The 18,278-nt window shown below is 34.5% G+C and overlaps 1 long non-coding RNA gene across 1 annotated transcript in view; it reads left to right on the forward strand.

The window, feature by feature from the left end:
• Positions 1 to 4,720: 4,720 nt before the first annotated feature.
• The window catches only part of LOC141394323 (uncharacterized), a 204,093-nt gene continuing 190,535 nt past the window's right edge, over positions 4,721 to 18,278 (forward strand). Inside the window, exon 1 of the long non-coding RNA XR_012410342.1 lies at positions 4,721 to 4,803. This is a non-coding gene — a long non-coding RNA (uncharacterized lncRNA). The remainder of the gene's footprint in view (positions 4,804 to 18,278) is intronic.

Below are 18,278 nucleotides of genomic sequence, written 5' to 3' on the forward strand. Positions count from 1 at the left end.
GCCCACACGTATCGGTATTTCCACATTGGACCATGTCATCACACGGTGCTTTATGTCCAGGTTGATATCGAAGGCAATCATGAAGTCTACACCAAGTATAACTTCGTCCACAATATCGGCCACTATAAAATCGAAATTTACCGATTTTCTACCCATGCTCAGCCTTTGGTACGCCTTTCCATGCACCGTTGTAGTCACGCCTGTGGCCGCCGCAATTTGACTCCATTTAACGGTAATACCTTCCCTTTTACCAAATCCGGTCTAATAATGGACTTTGTTGCACCGGTGTCCAATGTCAAGGTGCGCAATACACCATTGATGACAGTTATAGCACGTCTTTTTTGTTATGCCAGCACCACCTTTATCTATTACCTGCATTAGTGCATCTTTCATTAGTTCGACAACGGTCTGAGGATTGTTGTCCTCAACTTCCAACCTCCGCGCATTGCAAGCCTCTTGCTTATGTCTACCACCGTACTTAAGTTTGAGAGCAGCAATTATATCTCTATAGTTTCTAGAAGCGGCGGGAATATTCTGTAATACGTCAGCAGCACCGCCCTTCAATGCCATAAGTAGTCGTACCGCCTTGTCGTTGTCGTTCCACGAATTTCTCGAAGCCACCGCCTCGAATTGTAATTTGAAGACATCCATCGATGTAGATCCGTCGAATTCAGGAGGCTTTATTTTCAGAGTGTTATCAATAACTCGCACTTGACCTCCTTTGATTTTCAGTTCCGACATTTTCTTTTCCAGATTCACAAACTTCTCGTCGTGGACCAGAAATTGTCTATCCAATTTCTTTAAATGGTTTTCCACAACCTCCAATCGCTTTTCAAGAACTTGCGTAATATGCTCGAGTCTTTCGCTGATTTTTCTAAAATTTGCCTCTAATTCTTTCAATTTTTAGGAATTTTCGTCCAATTCTTCCTTCAGCCATTTGAAGTTTTCGTCTAGTGCAATATTTATAGCTGTGTTCCTTTACTTACCTGCGGTTACCATTTTAACCATTTGTTACCATTTTTAACCTGCAAAGCGTTCCTTAACCCCGAAAAGTGGCAAAACTGGAAGCAATTTTTAAGAGAGTGAGAGGGGAGAGAGAGCGAAAATGGCTTTCTCTTCTACCACGGGCTACCAGCAAAATTTCTACAGGTAGAAAATGGCAGAACTGATTTTTCGACTTTTGTTTGACGATTGACCCATGGCCCAATTATACAGGTCCTCTCTCAAGCGAATTCAAACAATAACAAAGATTTGAAATGTCAAAATTCATAAACAAAGGCGAAAAATTTGTTTTCGCCCACACGGAATATGTTTGAGGCGAATTTCTTTATTGTCAATTAAGGTAGATGTATATATAACATTTTCCGAGAAAAAGTTGTTGACGCAGTTATTTTTGTTTGGCGTAACAGAAAATACCAGCTGATCGATCTTTAACTGCCAAAATAAGTTATTGTAAATTAAATTCTAATACAAAACACAACAAATGTTGGCATTTTACGTGTACAACATAAAGAGGATTTGTTTTCTTTTTTCGATATACATCTACCTGTTCCTCTACAGTTTGACATTTCTCTACCTCACAGCGAATTCAATTGACAAATATGAATTTTGACAGCTCAAATCAAAATCATTTGTTTTTGAGAGAGGACCTTTATAATTGGGCCATGGATTGACCGAAGAAAAAGTCGAACACTGACAACACTAAATTAAAAACTGTGAAATAAAAGACGAAAATCGATTTTTTATGTTTTTTTCTGACATTGCTGCCGGATCTACCATTTTTCCGTTCCTTTACTTTTCTGGTAAAAATGTTCATGAGAGAGAAATTTTGAACAATTTTGACACTTTTCTCTTTTACCACTCTTACCATTAAAAAAGTAAAGGAACAAAGCTTATACCTCAAATCTCCTTGTTCGAGAGTCTACGTCTGGCAACACCTCGAATCTGTACAACGAACACACAGACGCACATTCGCACTAAGCGAACAACCAGACTCACACACATACAAGAGCAATACAAGTAGACAAGCACACTAATGACGTAATTACAACAACAAACAAATGCAAGAAATAAGAAATGGCAACTAAACGATAATTACATGATTATGGAGAACAAACAAAAGCACATTAATAAAAGGTAGAGTAAGAACTAGAATAATGAAGAGAATTCTACATGGTAGTTGTTGTTGCTTAAATAAAGTAACTGCGTAATAACAACTTTACGTTACAATTAAAATTCTTAAATTAGCGGAAATTAAACTTAATTAACTAATTAACTTAATTAACCTATCAGTTACATTCGTAACAATATAATACAGCTTGCCATCTCGAAATATTTTTGTAGACAGTTCTGTAACAATCTGTAGCGTATCCAAAATTTAATTTTTTTCTTTAAAAAATATTTTCAGATTTGTATACAGTCTATGTGTGTATACTATAGCCAAGCATCAGCTGTTACTTGAATCCCCCAAAAAGGTATATGTAAACGGAAAAGATTAACTCACTGGATGTATCAAATCCAGTGGGTTAACCTTCAATAGTATAAACGCCCTATAAAATGGATACAACAAATATCGCAGTGTTTAGAGATAACAATTATAAACAACTAGCGGACCCGGCGAACTTCGTCTCACTATTAAGGAATAAAATTTCATACAAAAACTCAATTTTCGATTTTTCCAATTTTCCGACTTTTCCAGAGAGATTTTCCAAAATTTTCTTCCGTAAAGACCTTCTCCTCGAAAATACGAATAGCTGACAAAAATTTTTACAGAAATCGGCCTAGCCGTTCTCATTTTATGAATTACTATACATTTTTTACACCATTTTTATATATATATATAGATAAATCATTTGTCCCAGAACTGCTAGAATCTACTAATTTTTACTATTTTTTTCCGATAACATAAAGGAATAAAATGTTATCGTAGTAAAAAATAGTAGCTTCTTGCAGGTTCTGGAACAGAGCAAAAGTTCATAATTCTAACTCATTATATTAAAATTTAGAAAATTAGATTAATTTGTTATTCTAGCCCCTGTGGGAGCCTTCAACGGTTTTCTTGTACAAATCAGTAGTGGGATTCTGTAATACTATGTTTACATTTACGAAATCCACTCCATTTCATCTGTCAAAGCCTTTGTGCATACGTCAAATGAAAACTCATCTGAAATCGATTGGATTACATTTGACGTTTGAGCAATGGAATTGACAGTTGAAATCGAGTGGATTTCGTAAATATAAAAATAGTATAACTCATTTTTGCTGTTATCGATAATTGTCAGTAAAATTAAAAAGGTTATAATTTCGATAATTAACGAAATTTTCGGTAAGTTAGACCGTGTTTAGACATTCAAACTGGAAAGAAAATTTTTCTTCTCAATTTCTTTTAAAATTTCCTTGTTGTTTAGACACGGAAATCATGTTTGTGTCAATTTTATAATTTTTCTTATTCTTCTTCACACTCATTTTCTCATTGCGCCGTTCAAAAACAAAGCCAAGGCAAAATTGTAATGAAAAGTAAAAATTGACGTGTGTGATAAACAATTAATTATTAAAGGAACCCTTGAATTGCATTTTAACTTTGATATTTCCACTTATTTCGAATTGTTTTTGCTTAAAAAAATAGTTTTTCCTCCAAATGGTTTTTTTCCAATTGTCTCCGCTGTTGTTTGTTTCTCGGCAGAGAAAATAAAATGAAAGAAAATGCGAAAACAAGTCTGCAGCCAACTTCAGGTTGTATACGAAGAAAAACGAAACAAAACAGAATTTGCCAGTACAGAGGTGTGTGTACCCCCTCTTATTCCTCTCTATTCCCTCGCCCATAAACTCAATTTTCTTTCCCATCAACTTTCCCTGTATAAACAGGGACTTAACGATGAAAAAAAGTAGTCGCTAGCCTCTTCCGACACAAACAGTGATGCCAACTTTTCTTTATGTTTTTAGTCATAAGTTTGCGATTTAATTTTACCGATTTTTGTCGGTAACAGCAAAAATGAGTTACAGAATCCCACTAAAGGACCTGTTGAGTAATCGGATTGTTGCCAATATCTTCATTTAATACGCCAATAGGGGAAAGATATATTGATGTGGCCCAAGCCAAGTGTTTTTCCAAATCATAAATGTCGTTCATTAAGGAGTTATAATGTAAGGCCAGTCCATCAACAAACTTCTGTAAATGGGAAAGTGCCACTTTGCAGAAAGGCGGAACTCCTGCAGGATTGTAGATGAAGGTGTTCGAAAACTTTTTTGTTGGATTTTCAAAGTTTTTGTTTACGCACTTTCTCAAGATATTGCGATCGAATATATCCAGTTCTTTAGCTACTATAGGGGAAATAGCGAACCAGACTGAAAAACCGTACAGAAGTATGGACACTATCGCTACCTTATTTAAGAGTAACTTTGTGTTTTGATGTAAGTGATTGCTGTAAAAGATGGAGGAAAATGTACCAGCAACTTTTTTCGCTTTTTGTAGGGTAGTACGAACATGCGTGTTGAGGCTCGTTACAAACGGTATCTCGTTTCCGTGCAGTGACAATAGAAGTTGTTTACTAAAGGGGTGTTTACACCATCTATGAATGTCATATGAGATGTCAAATTTACCCACCTTTGAATTTTGTACACATAGTGTGACCACTATGAAAATTTGCATGTATTCAAATATATAATATAAAGTTCATAGCGCCCACGATTCGCCCATAACCTAAAAATCGTCATGAAGACTGCCATTGAAAAGTAAATGGCATATTTGGTAATGATATCACAGGTAAATGATTTCCCTTTAGCAGTCTTCATGACGATTTTTAGGTTATGGGCGAATCGTGGGCGCTATGAACTTTATATTATATATTTGAATACATGCAAATTTTCATAGTGGTCACACTATGTGTACAAAATTCAAATATGAAGTTCCTATGACTTCCCCCGATGACGTAATTACAGCTTAAAGTACTCAAAATATGCAATTTTTACAAAATTCATCGTATGTTTTATATATTTTTAGATATATATTCGCCATAATTATTTCAAAAAATGTTTTGTATCGAGCGTATAACATCTTCTTAATATATTAGTGTCGAAAAACCCGCAATAAAATATTTGTTTGTATCCGAAAATAACGAAATTCCGGGTAAAACTAGTAAAAACCGATTTTGAGCTATATCTCAAGAACAAGAGCTGATGGAGAAAAACCGTGACCAGATTTGAAAATAGCTCGCCGATTTCACTTAGAAACAACAACAACTTCGGTTGAAACATTCAACTTTTTCAATTTTGTTGAGCAGTTTAATTGATGGTTTTGACTGACTGTTATTTTGCCGCTGTTTTTGTTGTTATGAATTGAAAAGACTGGAAAAGGTTTTTCCTGGGGATACAACAGCCATGTTGATAGCTCTGTTTACATTAGATCTTGCAGTGTTTTTTCTTCAATTGCTTTAGCAATTTTCTTAAGAGGAGCAGCTACATATTTCTTATATGTGGGGCAGTCCCTCCAATTTGCAGGGTGACCAGTTTCTTGGCAATTGACGCAGTAGGGATCTAACGATTTAGTACGAATGCGTTGACATTCGCCAATGGCATGTTCTTTGTCACATTTCACACACTTGGGCTTTTCCCAGGATTACAAGAATTTACTGAACTTGTACAAATTGTTGAGTAAACGAACACACCTAATGTATGTTGAATTTCAATTCCAACTAGAGTTTGCAAAAAAAGTCGATGGCACTATCGATAGTATCGATTTGTTTTTTAAAAATTCAGTGTGGATAGATATTTTTGTCTATCGATTTTATCGGATTAAAAACCCCTAACGGGTTCTTTCGTACCGGATTGACCCGAAACCATAGTGTTTCGGCCAGCGGCTGCCAACCCAGCATCAAAACTATAGCTCTGTTCCTTTACGTGCAAGAATCCTCAAGTTTTACCACTTTTTACTCGAAAAGCGTTCCTTTACTTCTGACACCATGCAATTCATATGGGAACAGTTTACAACTTTTACTACTTTTGCCGGTTTTACCATTTTCAAAAGTAAAGGAACAGACCATATGATTGTACGTAGGTTTCTATGCTGTTAGAACAACAACAACCTAAATTTCGTTGCTTATCGTTTTTTTTTGGATGTGAGAAAGTAAGTCCGTATTCACACGTACAAATTTTTCGGAAAAGTAAACTGTATTTTTGTGTATTATTAGCTTTGTTCCTTTACGTTAAAGTTTCTTAAAGTTTTACCAGTTTCACCATTTTTAACTCGGAAAGCATTCCTTGAACCCAAAAAGTAGTAAAACTTGAAGCAAAATTTAAGAGAGAACATGCCAACATGGTTTTTTTACTACTTTCTGCTCGACAAATTGCGTGGTGTAAGAAGTGGAAAATCTGTAAAACTGCTGATTTGACATTTATTTGACAACTAAGGCAAAAGCAAAAAAGGAAACAACGCGCACTGTCAGAGCAAAATAAAAAGAAATAAAATAGATATTAATAGAAAATAATAATAAAAAATTTAAAACAGTGAAATTCATTTTGTTTGTTTTACTTTTTAAAGTAGCCATGTTTGTTTTTTTTTTTGATATTGCTGCCAGATCTACTATTTTTCCATTCCTTTACTTTTGTGCAAAACTTGTTACGTGAGAGCAATTTTGACAGTTCTCACTTTTGCTACTTTTACTGTTAAAAACAAAGCTATTGTCAAATAAATCCAATTTTTTTCTTCTTTATATTTCTGTGAACTACTTGTGCGAAGTGTAAACAAAAGCATAGACATTTCCGCCATTTTCTTTTCCAAATTAATGGTGATGACAAATTAACGATAATATCGATAGCAATCGATTTTTTGGAATGAAATATCGAAAATATCTATTGTTGGGAATATCGATATTGTTTACTCCAAAACGTAAAGCCCTACTTTTTTCCTTTTTGTCCTTGCTTTATGTTTCAAGTGGCGTACACACGATAAGCAGTTTTGACTGTCATTTTTGCTCAACAAGTCGGTTGCTGGCAAGTGTGGCCTTTCATTTTTGTCAGTCATCAGTAGTGGGATTCTGTAACTTTTTTTTCTATCGAACCGATATTGATAATTAACGAAAATTTTCGATTGAATTACCGAAAGTGCTATTCTGTATTTCAATGTTATCGATACAAAAATTTTACCGACGAATATCGGTAGAATGACGGAATTTTAAAGAAAATGCAGGTCATTTCAAAATGGAATGAAAAAATCACACTTTAAACGACATAATGCTTATTCAAAATTAACGTAATTCAAAATTCTAATGAAATTATTTAAATCACAATTGTATATAAAATGATTATTTTTCAAATTACATGTAGAAAAATTCAAACTAAAAATTAAAAATCGTAGTTAAAACTATAAATGTACGTTTACATGTAACTATATTTATTTTATTTTTTTATTTATTCCACTGGATTTTTATTGTCAAATCCATTGGGTATACGTACATATAAATTCACATAACCCGACAAGTTATAATGTAAATTATTAATGTAAATTATTAGAATAAATTATGTGCTCATTTTAATCGTAATCAAATACAGCGTTCATAAATGTTGTCTTAGTTTGTAATGATATATTGTTGCATAGCTGATTCTATTAATGATTATTTTGTTATATATTTTCATTTCTTAATTTACATGCTTTTGCTTTTATTTATGTTTAATTCTATTCATGATATGCTAAGAAATATTGTTAGATATAAGTATCTGAGAGTAGTTATTGTATAGCTGTTTTTGGAACCGCTCATGGCCCTATGGGCTAGGTTACTGTGTTTGTCAAATAAAAATTAAATTAAATTAAAAAATTAAACGTGGTGTAATATTCGACAAATTGGTTGAATTGTTTTTTGTTTTCAGAATTTTTATGATGTGGAGGGGTATTTTTAATAAGATCGAATATAGAGTGAAAAAGAAGATGTATAATTGTAACATTTAATATGTGTATTTTGAACAGGATTTTTTAAATTTTTTTATTGATCTGTTATTTCAGAATTACGTATTATCAGGGAATATGACGTTCATGGTGATATTCTTTCTTTTTTTGTTGATGCTAAACGAAGCCACCAATAAATTTTTATATGGGTAGAAACTGTTACGGAATATATCCTTAAACATATTTTGTTCGTACTGAAAATAGTTATTATTTTCTCAGACATTTTTCGCGCAATTCTGGAGGTTACCAAATGACCCCCAATTTCATTCATTATTTTATAAAATGTATCCAAGTGTCATACGCTTCCTATTAATTAGACTGAAAGTATCCACCATATGTCGCAGAAAATATATCTCAGCTTTCCTTTTTATTTGGCATAATATATATTCCAAAATCATTTCTTAAAATTTAGATTTTTATTCATTTTTTTGTTTAAAATATGAAAATTCTTTTATGTCGGTAGACTTAACGACTCCTTTTTTTCGTCGGTAACTGACCGATGATTTTCGATAATTACCGACATAAAAATCGGTAGAATTTGTATACAGAATAGCACTCACCGACAATTATCGCTAACTATCGACATTTGTCGTTAATTCCATCGGTAGAGAGTAAAGCGGGGTACACACGATCAGTTTTGACTGTCGATTTTTCGGAATTATCGATAACTGTCCAACCGTCCAGCAACCACAATATATTTTGTGGTTGCCTGATGACTGACAGAAGTGAACGTACACACTGGCAAGCAACCGACTATTTGAGCAAAACTGTCAGTCAAAACTGATCGTGTGTACCCCGCTTTACAGAATCCCACTACAGTAGTGGGATTCTGTAACTCATTTTTGCTGTTATCGATAATTGTCGGTAAAATTAAAATGCTTATAATTTCGATAATTAACGAAAATTTTCGGTAAGTTAACGATGAATAAAAAGTAGTCGCTAGCCTCTACCGACACAAACAGTGATGCCAACTTTTCTTTATGTTTTTAGTCATAATTTTGCGATTTAATTTTACCGATTTTTGTCGGTAACAGCAAAACCGAATATTTTCGTTAACTACCGATGTCGGTTCGTTATTAAAAAAAGTTACAGAATCGCACTACAGGTAACCACAAAATGTTGGTTGCTGGACAGTAGAGCTGGCAAACCATCGATATTCACCTGCGTGAAGTTAGCGACGTCGCCAACTTTCGATAACACAGAGTTATCGAAATTCACAGGGTGACACAGAACGTCAAAAATTCACATTTAGTACTATTTTTGCAACCCTGCTGACGAAAAAAGTTAGCGACGAATATTATAATAAATTAATTTTATAAAATTATGAATGAAAAACTCTAAAAACAATCCATCTTATTATAAATAATAAAATATAAGTAATTTTCAAGAGTTAAATGTACGTCAATGTTACCAAACCATATCAAATAACGCATTGTTTTGAACCTAAAATTGACCGGTGGTCAGGACAGAGAATCACCTCTGGTATCTTTCCTATACAAACCTCGTCCAAACTGAATGCATGGAATGAAAGATAGAGTCCCAGAGAACATTTCCTCATACTAGGAATATTCAATTTCAGTTTTTTGTAGAACAAAGTTGTCCATTTTCCGTTTTCCAACTGGTGGTCAGGACATAGAATCGCCTCTGGAATCTCCCCTATACAAACCTCGTCCAAACTGAATGCATGGAATGAAAGAAAGAGTCCCAGAGAACATTTCCTCATACTAGGAATATTCAATTTCAGTTTTTTGCAGAACAAAGTTGTCCATTTTCCGTTTTCCAACTGGTGGTCAGGACATAGAATCGCCTCTGGAATCTCCCCTATACAAACCTCGTCCAAACTGAATGCATGGAATGAAAGAAAGAGTCCCAGAGAACATTTCCTCATACTAGGAATATTCAATTTCAGTTTTTTGTAGAACAAAGTTGTCCATTTTCCGTTTTCCAACTGGTGGTCAGGACAGAGAATCGCCTCTGGAATCTTCAATATACAAACCTCGTCCAAACTGAATGCATGGAATGAAAGATAGAGTCCCATAGAACATTTCCTCATACTAGGAATATTCAATTTCAGTTTTTTGTAGAACAAAGTTGTCGATTTTCCGTTTTCCAACTGGTGGTCAGGACATAGAATCGCCTCTGGAATCTCCCCTATACAAACCTCGTCCAAACTGAATGCATGGAATGAAAGAAAGAGTCCCAGAGAACATTTCCTCATACTAGGAATATTCAATTTCAGTTTTTTGTAGAACAAAGTTGTCGATTTTCCGTTTTCCAACTGGTGGTCAGGACAGAGAATCGCCTCTGGAATCTTCAATATACAAACCTCGTCCAAACTGAATGCATGGAATGAAAGATAGAGTCCCATAGAACATTTCCTCATACTAGGAATATTCAATTTCAGTTTTTTGCAGAACAAAGTTGTCCATTTTCCGTTTTCCAACTGGTGGTCAGGACATAGAATCGCCTCTGGAATCTCCCCTATACAAACCTCGTCCAAACTGAATGCATGGAATGAAAGAAAGAGTCCCAGAGAACATTTCCTCATACTAGGAATATTCAATTTCAGTTTTTTGTAGAACAAAGTTGTCCATTTTCCGTTTTCCAACTGGTGGTCAGGACAGAGAATCGCCTCTGGAATCTTCAATATACAAACCTCGTCCAAACTGAATGCATGGAATGAAAGATAGAGTCCCATAGAACATTTCCTCATACTAGGAATATTCAATTTCAGTTTTTTGTAGAACAAAGTTGTCGATTTTCCGTTTTCCAACTGGTGGTCAGGACAGAGAATCGCCTCTGGAATCTTCAATATACAAACCTCGTCCAAACTGAATGCATGGAATGAAAGATAGAGTCCCATAGAACATTTCCTCATACTAGGAATATTCAATTTCAGTTTTTTGCAGAACAAAGTTGTCCATTTTCCGTTTTCCAACTGGTGGTCAGGACAGAGAATCGCCTCTGGAATCTTCAATATACAAACCTCGTCCAAACTGAATGCATGGAATGAAAGATAGAGTCCCATAGAACATTTCCTCATACTAGGAATATTCAATTTCAGTTTTTTGTAGAACAAAGTTGTCGATTTTCCGTTTTCCAACTGGTGGTCAGGACATAGAATCGCCTCTGGAATCTCCCCTATACAAACCTCGTCCAAACTGAATGCATGGAATGAAAGAAAGAGTCCCAGAGAACATTTCCTCATACTAGGAATATTCAATTTCAGTTTTTTGTAGAACAAAGTTGTCCATTTTCCGTTTTCCAACTGGTGGTCAGGACAGAGAATCGCCTCTGGAATCTTCAATATACAAACCTCGTCCAAACTGAATGCATGGAATGAAAGATAGAGTATGAGGAAATGTTCTATGGGACTCTATCTTTCATTCCATGCATTCAGTTTGGACGAGGTTTGTATAGGGGAGATTCCAGAGGCGATTCTCTGTCCTGACCACCAGTTGGAAAACGGAAAATGGACAACTTTGTTCTACAAAAAACTGAAATTGAATATTCCTAGTATGAGGAAATGTTCTCTGGGACTCTTTCTTTCATTCCATGCATTCAGTTTGGACGAGGTTTGTATAGGGGAGATTCCAGAGGCGATTCTATGTCCTGACCACCAGTTGGAAAACGGAAAATGGACAACTTTGTTCTGCAAAAAACTGAAATTGAATATTCCTAGTATGAGGAAATGTTCTATGGGACTCTATCTTTCATTCCATGCATTCAGTTTGGACGAGGTTTGTATATTGAAGATTCCAGAGGCGATTCTCTGTCCTGACCACCAGTTGGAAAACGGAAAATGGACAACTTTGTTCTACAAAAAACTGAAATTGAATATTCCTAGTATGAGGAAATGTTCTCTGGGACTCTTTCTTTCATTCCATGCATTCAGTTTGGACGAGGTTTGTATAGGGGAGATTCCAGAGGCGATTCTATGTCCTGACCACCAGTTGGAAAACGGAAAATGGACAACTTTGTTCTGCAAAAAACTGAAATTGAATATTCCTAGTATGAGGAAATGTTCTATGGGACTCTATCTTTCATTCCATGCATTCAGTTTGGACGAGGTTTGTATATTGAAGATTCCAGAGGCGATTCTCTGTCCTGACCACCAGTTGGAAAACGGAAAATCGACAACTTTGTTCTACAAAAAACTGAAATTGAATATTCCTAGTATGAGGAAATGTTCTCTGGGACTCTTTCTTTCATTCCATGCATTCAGTTTGGACGAGGTTTGTATAGGGGAGATTCCAGAGGCGATTCTATGTCCTGACCACCAGTTGGAAAACGGAAAATCGACAACTTTATTCTACAAAAAACTGAAATTGAATATTCCTAGTATGAGGAAATGTTCTATGGGACTCTATCTTTCATTCCATGCATTCAGTTTGGACGAGGTTTGTATATTGAAGATTCCAGAGGCGATTCTCTGTCCTGACCACCAGTTGGAAAACGGAAAATGGACAACTTTGTTCTACAAAAAACTGAAATTGAATATTCCTAGTATGAGGAAATGTTCTCTGGGACTCTTTCTTTCATTCCATGCATTCAGTTTGGACGAGGTTTGTATAGGGGAGATTCCAGAGGCGATTCTATGTCCTGACCACCAGTTGGAAAACGGAAAATGGACAACTTTGTTCTGCAAAAAACTGAAATTGAATATTCCTAGTATGAGGAAATGTTCTCTGGGACTCTTTCTTTCATTCCATGCATTCAGTTTGGACGAGGTTTGTATAGGGGAGATTCCAGAGGCGATTCTATGTCCTGACCACCAGTTGGAAAACGGAAAATGGACAACTTTGTTCTACAAAAAACTGAAATTGAATATTCCTAGTATGAGGAAATGTTCTCTGGGACTCTATCTTTCATTCCATGCATTCAGTTTGGACGAGGTTTGTATAGGAAAGATACCAGAGGTGATTCTCTGTCCTGACCACCGGTCAATTTTAGGTTCAAAACAATGCGTTATTTGATATGGTTTGGTAACATTGACGTACATTTAACTCTTGAAAATTACTTATATTTTATTATTTATAATAAGATGGATTGTTTTTAGAGTTTTTCATTCATAATTTTATAAAATTAATTAATTATAATATTCGTCGCTAACTTTTTTCGTCAGCAGGGTTGCAAAAATAGTACTAAATGTGAATTTTTGACGTTCTGTGTCACCCTGTGAATTTCGATAACTCTGTGTTATCGAAAGTTGGCGACGTCGCTAACTTCACGCAGGTCGATATTCCTAACATTAGATATTTGCGATATAATGTTTTAAAATATCGATTGCTATCGATATTATCGTTAAGTTGTCATCGCCATTAATTTGGAGATGAAAATGGCGGAAATGTCAATGATTTTCGTGAAATTATGCAAAAGTAGTTCACAGAAATGTAAAGGGGAATAAACAACTACTTTTGTTTTATAAAAAGGTAAAAAAAAATACATTTTATTTTACGGAAAAATGTGTACGTGTGACTACGGACTTACTTTCTTGCACGCACATAACCGAAAAGCAGCGAAATTTCTATTTATTTCAATGGATTTCAGGTTGGGGGTTTTTATTCCGATAATATCGATAGGCAAAACTATCTATCGATATTGAATTTTTAAATAGTAATCGATATTATCGATAGTGCCATCGATATTTTGCCAGCTCTACCGGACAGTTTGACACTTATCGATAATTCCGAAAAATCGACAGTCAATGATCGTGTTTTACCCCGCTTAACAGCGTGTTTTTGTAAAAAGTTTTTGCCCATTCGTTCGTCGATTTCATGAACGAAGACACAATTTGGTTTTCATAGCGGTTGACGTTTGTATTCGTGTGACAAACAAATGAAAGCTTTTTATTTTCGTAACAAAATCAGACGAACGAATACGTCAAAAATAAACGAATGGAAAAGACCCATCGTTTTGAATGAAAATTAAATAATTTGAGTAATAAATGGCACAAAACACACGAAAACTGGAAGGGAATGCAATTTTATTTATTTCCATAGAAGCACACGCGTATATGTACATCCGTTTCTTCATATTATCACAATTATTTTTGGACAAATTTGATTACATTTTTTTTCTTATTTTTTGTTTGTCATCTGTTTATCGGGGTTGCCATCATGTAACACATTTTACGTGCAGATGCCTATGCAAAATTCACAAAATAAGTATCATGGAAACCCTGAAATATAAAAGCTTTTATGAAATAGACGAAAGCTTTCAGATAAAAACGAATGGTTCGTAAAATTTTACAAGAACCAAATTTTGAACGTATACGTTTTAGTACGAACGGTTCGTGTGACAGGCAAGCATTTTTAAAAAAATACCCTGTAAATCTTCGAATAGATGAAATGTAACAACGACATAGTAGAGGCGTTCCCCTTTAGGACTCTGGCATTCCTTTATAATTTGACATTTGGGAAGCCAGCAAATCAAGCGACGATTGATTCTGTTCTGGCCTTAACAGCCTGTTTTTGTAAAACCGCTTGCCTGTCACACGAACCGTTCGTACTAACACGTATACGTTCAAAATTTGGTTCTTGTAAAATTTTACGAACGATTCGTTTTTATCTAAAAGCTTTCGTCTATTTCAGAAAAGCTTTTATATTTAAGGGTTTCCATAATACTTACGTAATATGTGTTACTTGATAACAACCCCGATAAACAGATGACAAACAAAAAATAAGAAAAAAATGTAATCAAATTTGTCCAAAAAAATTGTGATAATATGATGAAATGGATGTAAATATACGCGTGTGGTTCTATGTAAATAAATAAAATTGCATTCCCCTCCAGTTTCCGTGGGTTTTGTGCCATTTGTTACTCAAATTATTTAATAGCCCATTTAGATATTACTTCATTAGCCGGATTTAGCACATTATCAGGTTTTATTTGCTAAATCCAGCCAAAATCTACCAGATTTCCCATACAAAAATAATATGCCATTTAGATATGACACCATTAGCCGGATTTAGCCCATTATCAGGTTTTATTTGCTAAATCCAGCCAAAATCTACCAGATTTCCCATACAAAAATAAATCCTCCTATTGAGTGGATTTGTTTTAAATCTGGCATAAATCCTCGTATACAACTCTGTTTTTTGCAACATGTTGCTAGAAAATACAAAAAGTTGCAAGCTGGCACAAGAAACAAGGTAGATGCATCGGTGAATTGCTACACTAAAAATAATTTAAAATGTAAAAATTTGTAAACAATGCGGAAAAATTAAACTTGTTTTGATGTACAAAGTTGATTTTAATCAACCAAGACTAATATTTATGATGTCTAAACCATAAAATAATTCGTTTATTTATTTTAGATGGGCAAACTGCGATAAAATAATTCTTTATTTGCTCTTTAGTTAGCATTAGTGCTAACATTTTCAGTATTAAACAATAAATTTTTAATTTGACGTATGTTTTTTTGCAACGAATTCAATTTACAAAAAATTCTTTTGACGTTTCAAATTCGATCAGATGGGCTGATGCATCTACCTTGGTAACTGTGCTATGAACAAAAATCAGCTGACTGCCATTTAAATCCTCCAAAATGTATATCTAAATGCAATGAGATTTGTACTGGATTTCTTAAATCCAGTTGAGGATTTATGGCTAGTCTAAATGAGCTATAAATCCATGTAATGAGTGGATTTGTTTTAAATCTGGCATAAATCCTCGTATACAACTCTGTTTTTCGCAACATGTTGCTAGAAAATACAACAAGTTGCAAGCTGGCACAAGAAAGAAGATAGATGCATCGGTGAATTTCTACACTAAAAATAATTAAAAATGTAAAAATTTGTAAACAAGGCGGAAAAATTAAATTTTTTTGACGTACAAAGTTGATTTTAATCAACCAAGACTAATATTTACGATGTCTAAACCATAAAATAATTCGTTTATTTATTTTAGATGGGCAAACTGCGATGGAATAGTTCTTTATTTGCTGTTTAGTTAGCATTAAGTGGGGTTCAGACGATCAGTTTTGACTGACAGCTTTTGGTCAAATATCGATTGCTTCAGTTTTGTTGTGCTGTTCGTAGCGGCCAAACAGTCATTCAAGTTGGATGACAAACCAACAGTCAAGTTGAAAAATTACTGTGTTCACATAGCTATAAAATCATATACATAACAACTTTTATTAATAAATATGGATGACAAAAAGATTGGATGTGCATTTTTGATCATTTCGCTTTTAGAGGAAGAAAATAAAGTGACAAGAAGAAGGAAATGGGTAAAAAAATGGATAGCCTCCCGAAAACAATATTCACATGTGAATATTTTAAAAGAAATTCGAGATTCTGAGCCAAACGCTGTCCACTCCAGCTCCAGAAGATTCAGATAGCTTTATTTTTTTCAATTCCCTTCTGTACGATGAGCGGATTACGTTTATTTTCTTCTTGACGTCGTCAATAGAACAATCCTTCTTGTATTTCTTCATAACATTTAGTAGTTCTCCATATGCTTTTGTTTTAATGTCGCGCATCATATATTCTGGACTGGTTATGTCCCAGAGGCATCTTTGCATTTCGTAGCAACATAAAAATTCCTTTAAAAATTAATTTTCGTTGTCCATGTTTGCAATTTTTTGCTTGGCCGATATTAAAATGAAGGAAAAGATTTTTGTCTGCTATTTTTATCTCTTATTTGCAATAATAATCAATCAAATTAATAAAAACACACGACTTTTTTAACTTTTATTTGATATTTACTCTGCTAATTTATTCCTTGACTGACGTTGTTTCGTTCACACGGTCAAACAAACAAACAACCAACAGCTGACTGTCCAACATCCACAAAAAATTTTGTGGTTGCCTGATGACTGACAAAAATGAACGACCACACTGGCAAGCAACCGATTATTTGAGCAAAGCTGTCAGTCAAAACTGATCGTCTGAACCCCACTTTAGTAGCATAATGTGCTACCATTTTCAGTATTAAACAATAAATTTGTAATTTGACGTATGTTTTTTGAGATGAATTCAATTTACAAAAAATTCTTTTGACGTTTCAAATTCGATCAGATGGGCTGATGCATCTACCTTGGTAATTGTGCTATGAACAAAAATCAGCTGACTGCCATTTAAATCCTCCAAAATGTATATCTAAATGCAATGAGATTTCTACTGGATTTATTAAATCCAGTCGAGGATTTATGGCTAGTCTAAATGAGTGTGGTAACATTAGTGATTTTCATTTATATTTTCGTAAAAACATTGCCACATATAAGTGTTTTATAATTTTTAACACATTGGCAACGATCAACCAGGCAAAATCCTTGGTGTAATAAAACGGCAGTTTTCGACCCAGTAACGTTACCTATGGATTTAAATTATGACATTTTGCTTACACGGGGGTCTATGAATTCATAGATAACTACGCGTAGAAATTGCGTTACACGGGGGATATCTAAAGGCCTCGGCACATACGGCGCATTGAGCGTCGCGCTACAACAACCACATGAAAAATCAGATAACAAACTTGGCATCACTTACACATTTTTCATGTGGTTGTTGTTTTCAACGCGCAACGTGTCACAAAACGGACCGTATGTGCCGGGGCCATAAGAACTCATAGATAATAGAGTTGTACAATCTAGTTCATTTGAAAGATCTAGTTCAATAGTTCAGATCTTTTAACTGAACTAGTTCAGTAATCTAGTTCATAGTTCACTAACCAGTTCAATCATTCGGATCATAATCGTTCAATCAAACGCATACATACACCAAATAGAAACAAACAATAGAATAATATAATAATAATATAATAATATAATAAATACACCAGAACAAAAGTATTAAATTTACGTGTTTTATTCCATTCATAAAGAAAGATTAAGTTGGTATTAATTTAAGAATACACGTCCTTCATTTAGTTGGTTGGCAAAAATCTTATGTTGTGTTTGTGTGTGTAGAAACTGTCAATGCGAAAAAGCTTTGTGCGTGTGTGCTTCTTTTTATTTATTTTCTATCCAAAACCAGGCACTTTCAATATGGGAATATGTGGAATTTGTTGTGTTTTTGAAGAAATCTTCACTTTCGAACAGCTATTCATTGTACCTTGATCCAAAACGTAAACAAACTCATCACATTACGAAGGCACCACTTAACACAGACGACGGCGTTTCTTTATGCATATGTGAACGACATGTTGAACTAGATTGTGAATCGTTCGTTCGATCGTACGGTCGCTGACTGATTATAGTTCAGTGAACTATTGAACTATATCAACTGATCTAGTTCATTCGCTCTATTCATTGAATCGTTCAATTGAACTAGTTCGTTCATGAACTATACAACTCTAATAGATAACTACGTGTTGAAATTACGGGCATTAATAGATC

Source organism: Musca autumnalis, unplaced genomic scaffold (assembly GCF_047663935.1).
Source record: "Musca autumnalis isolate F117 unplaced genomic scaffold, ASM4766393v1 scaffold_2, whole genome shotgun sequence".
NCBI classification, from domain to species: Eukaryota; Metazoa; Arthropoda; class Insecta; order Diptera; family Muscidae; genus Musca; species Musca autumnalis.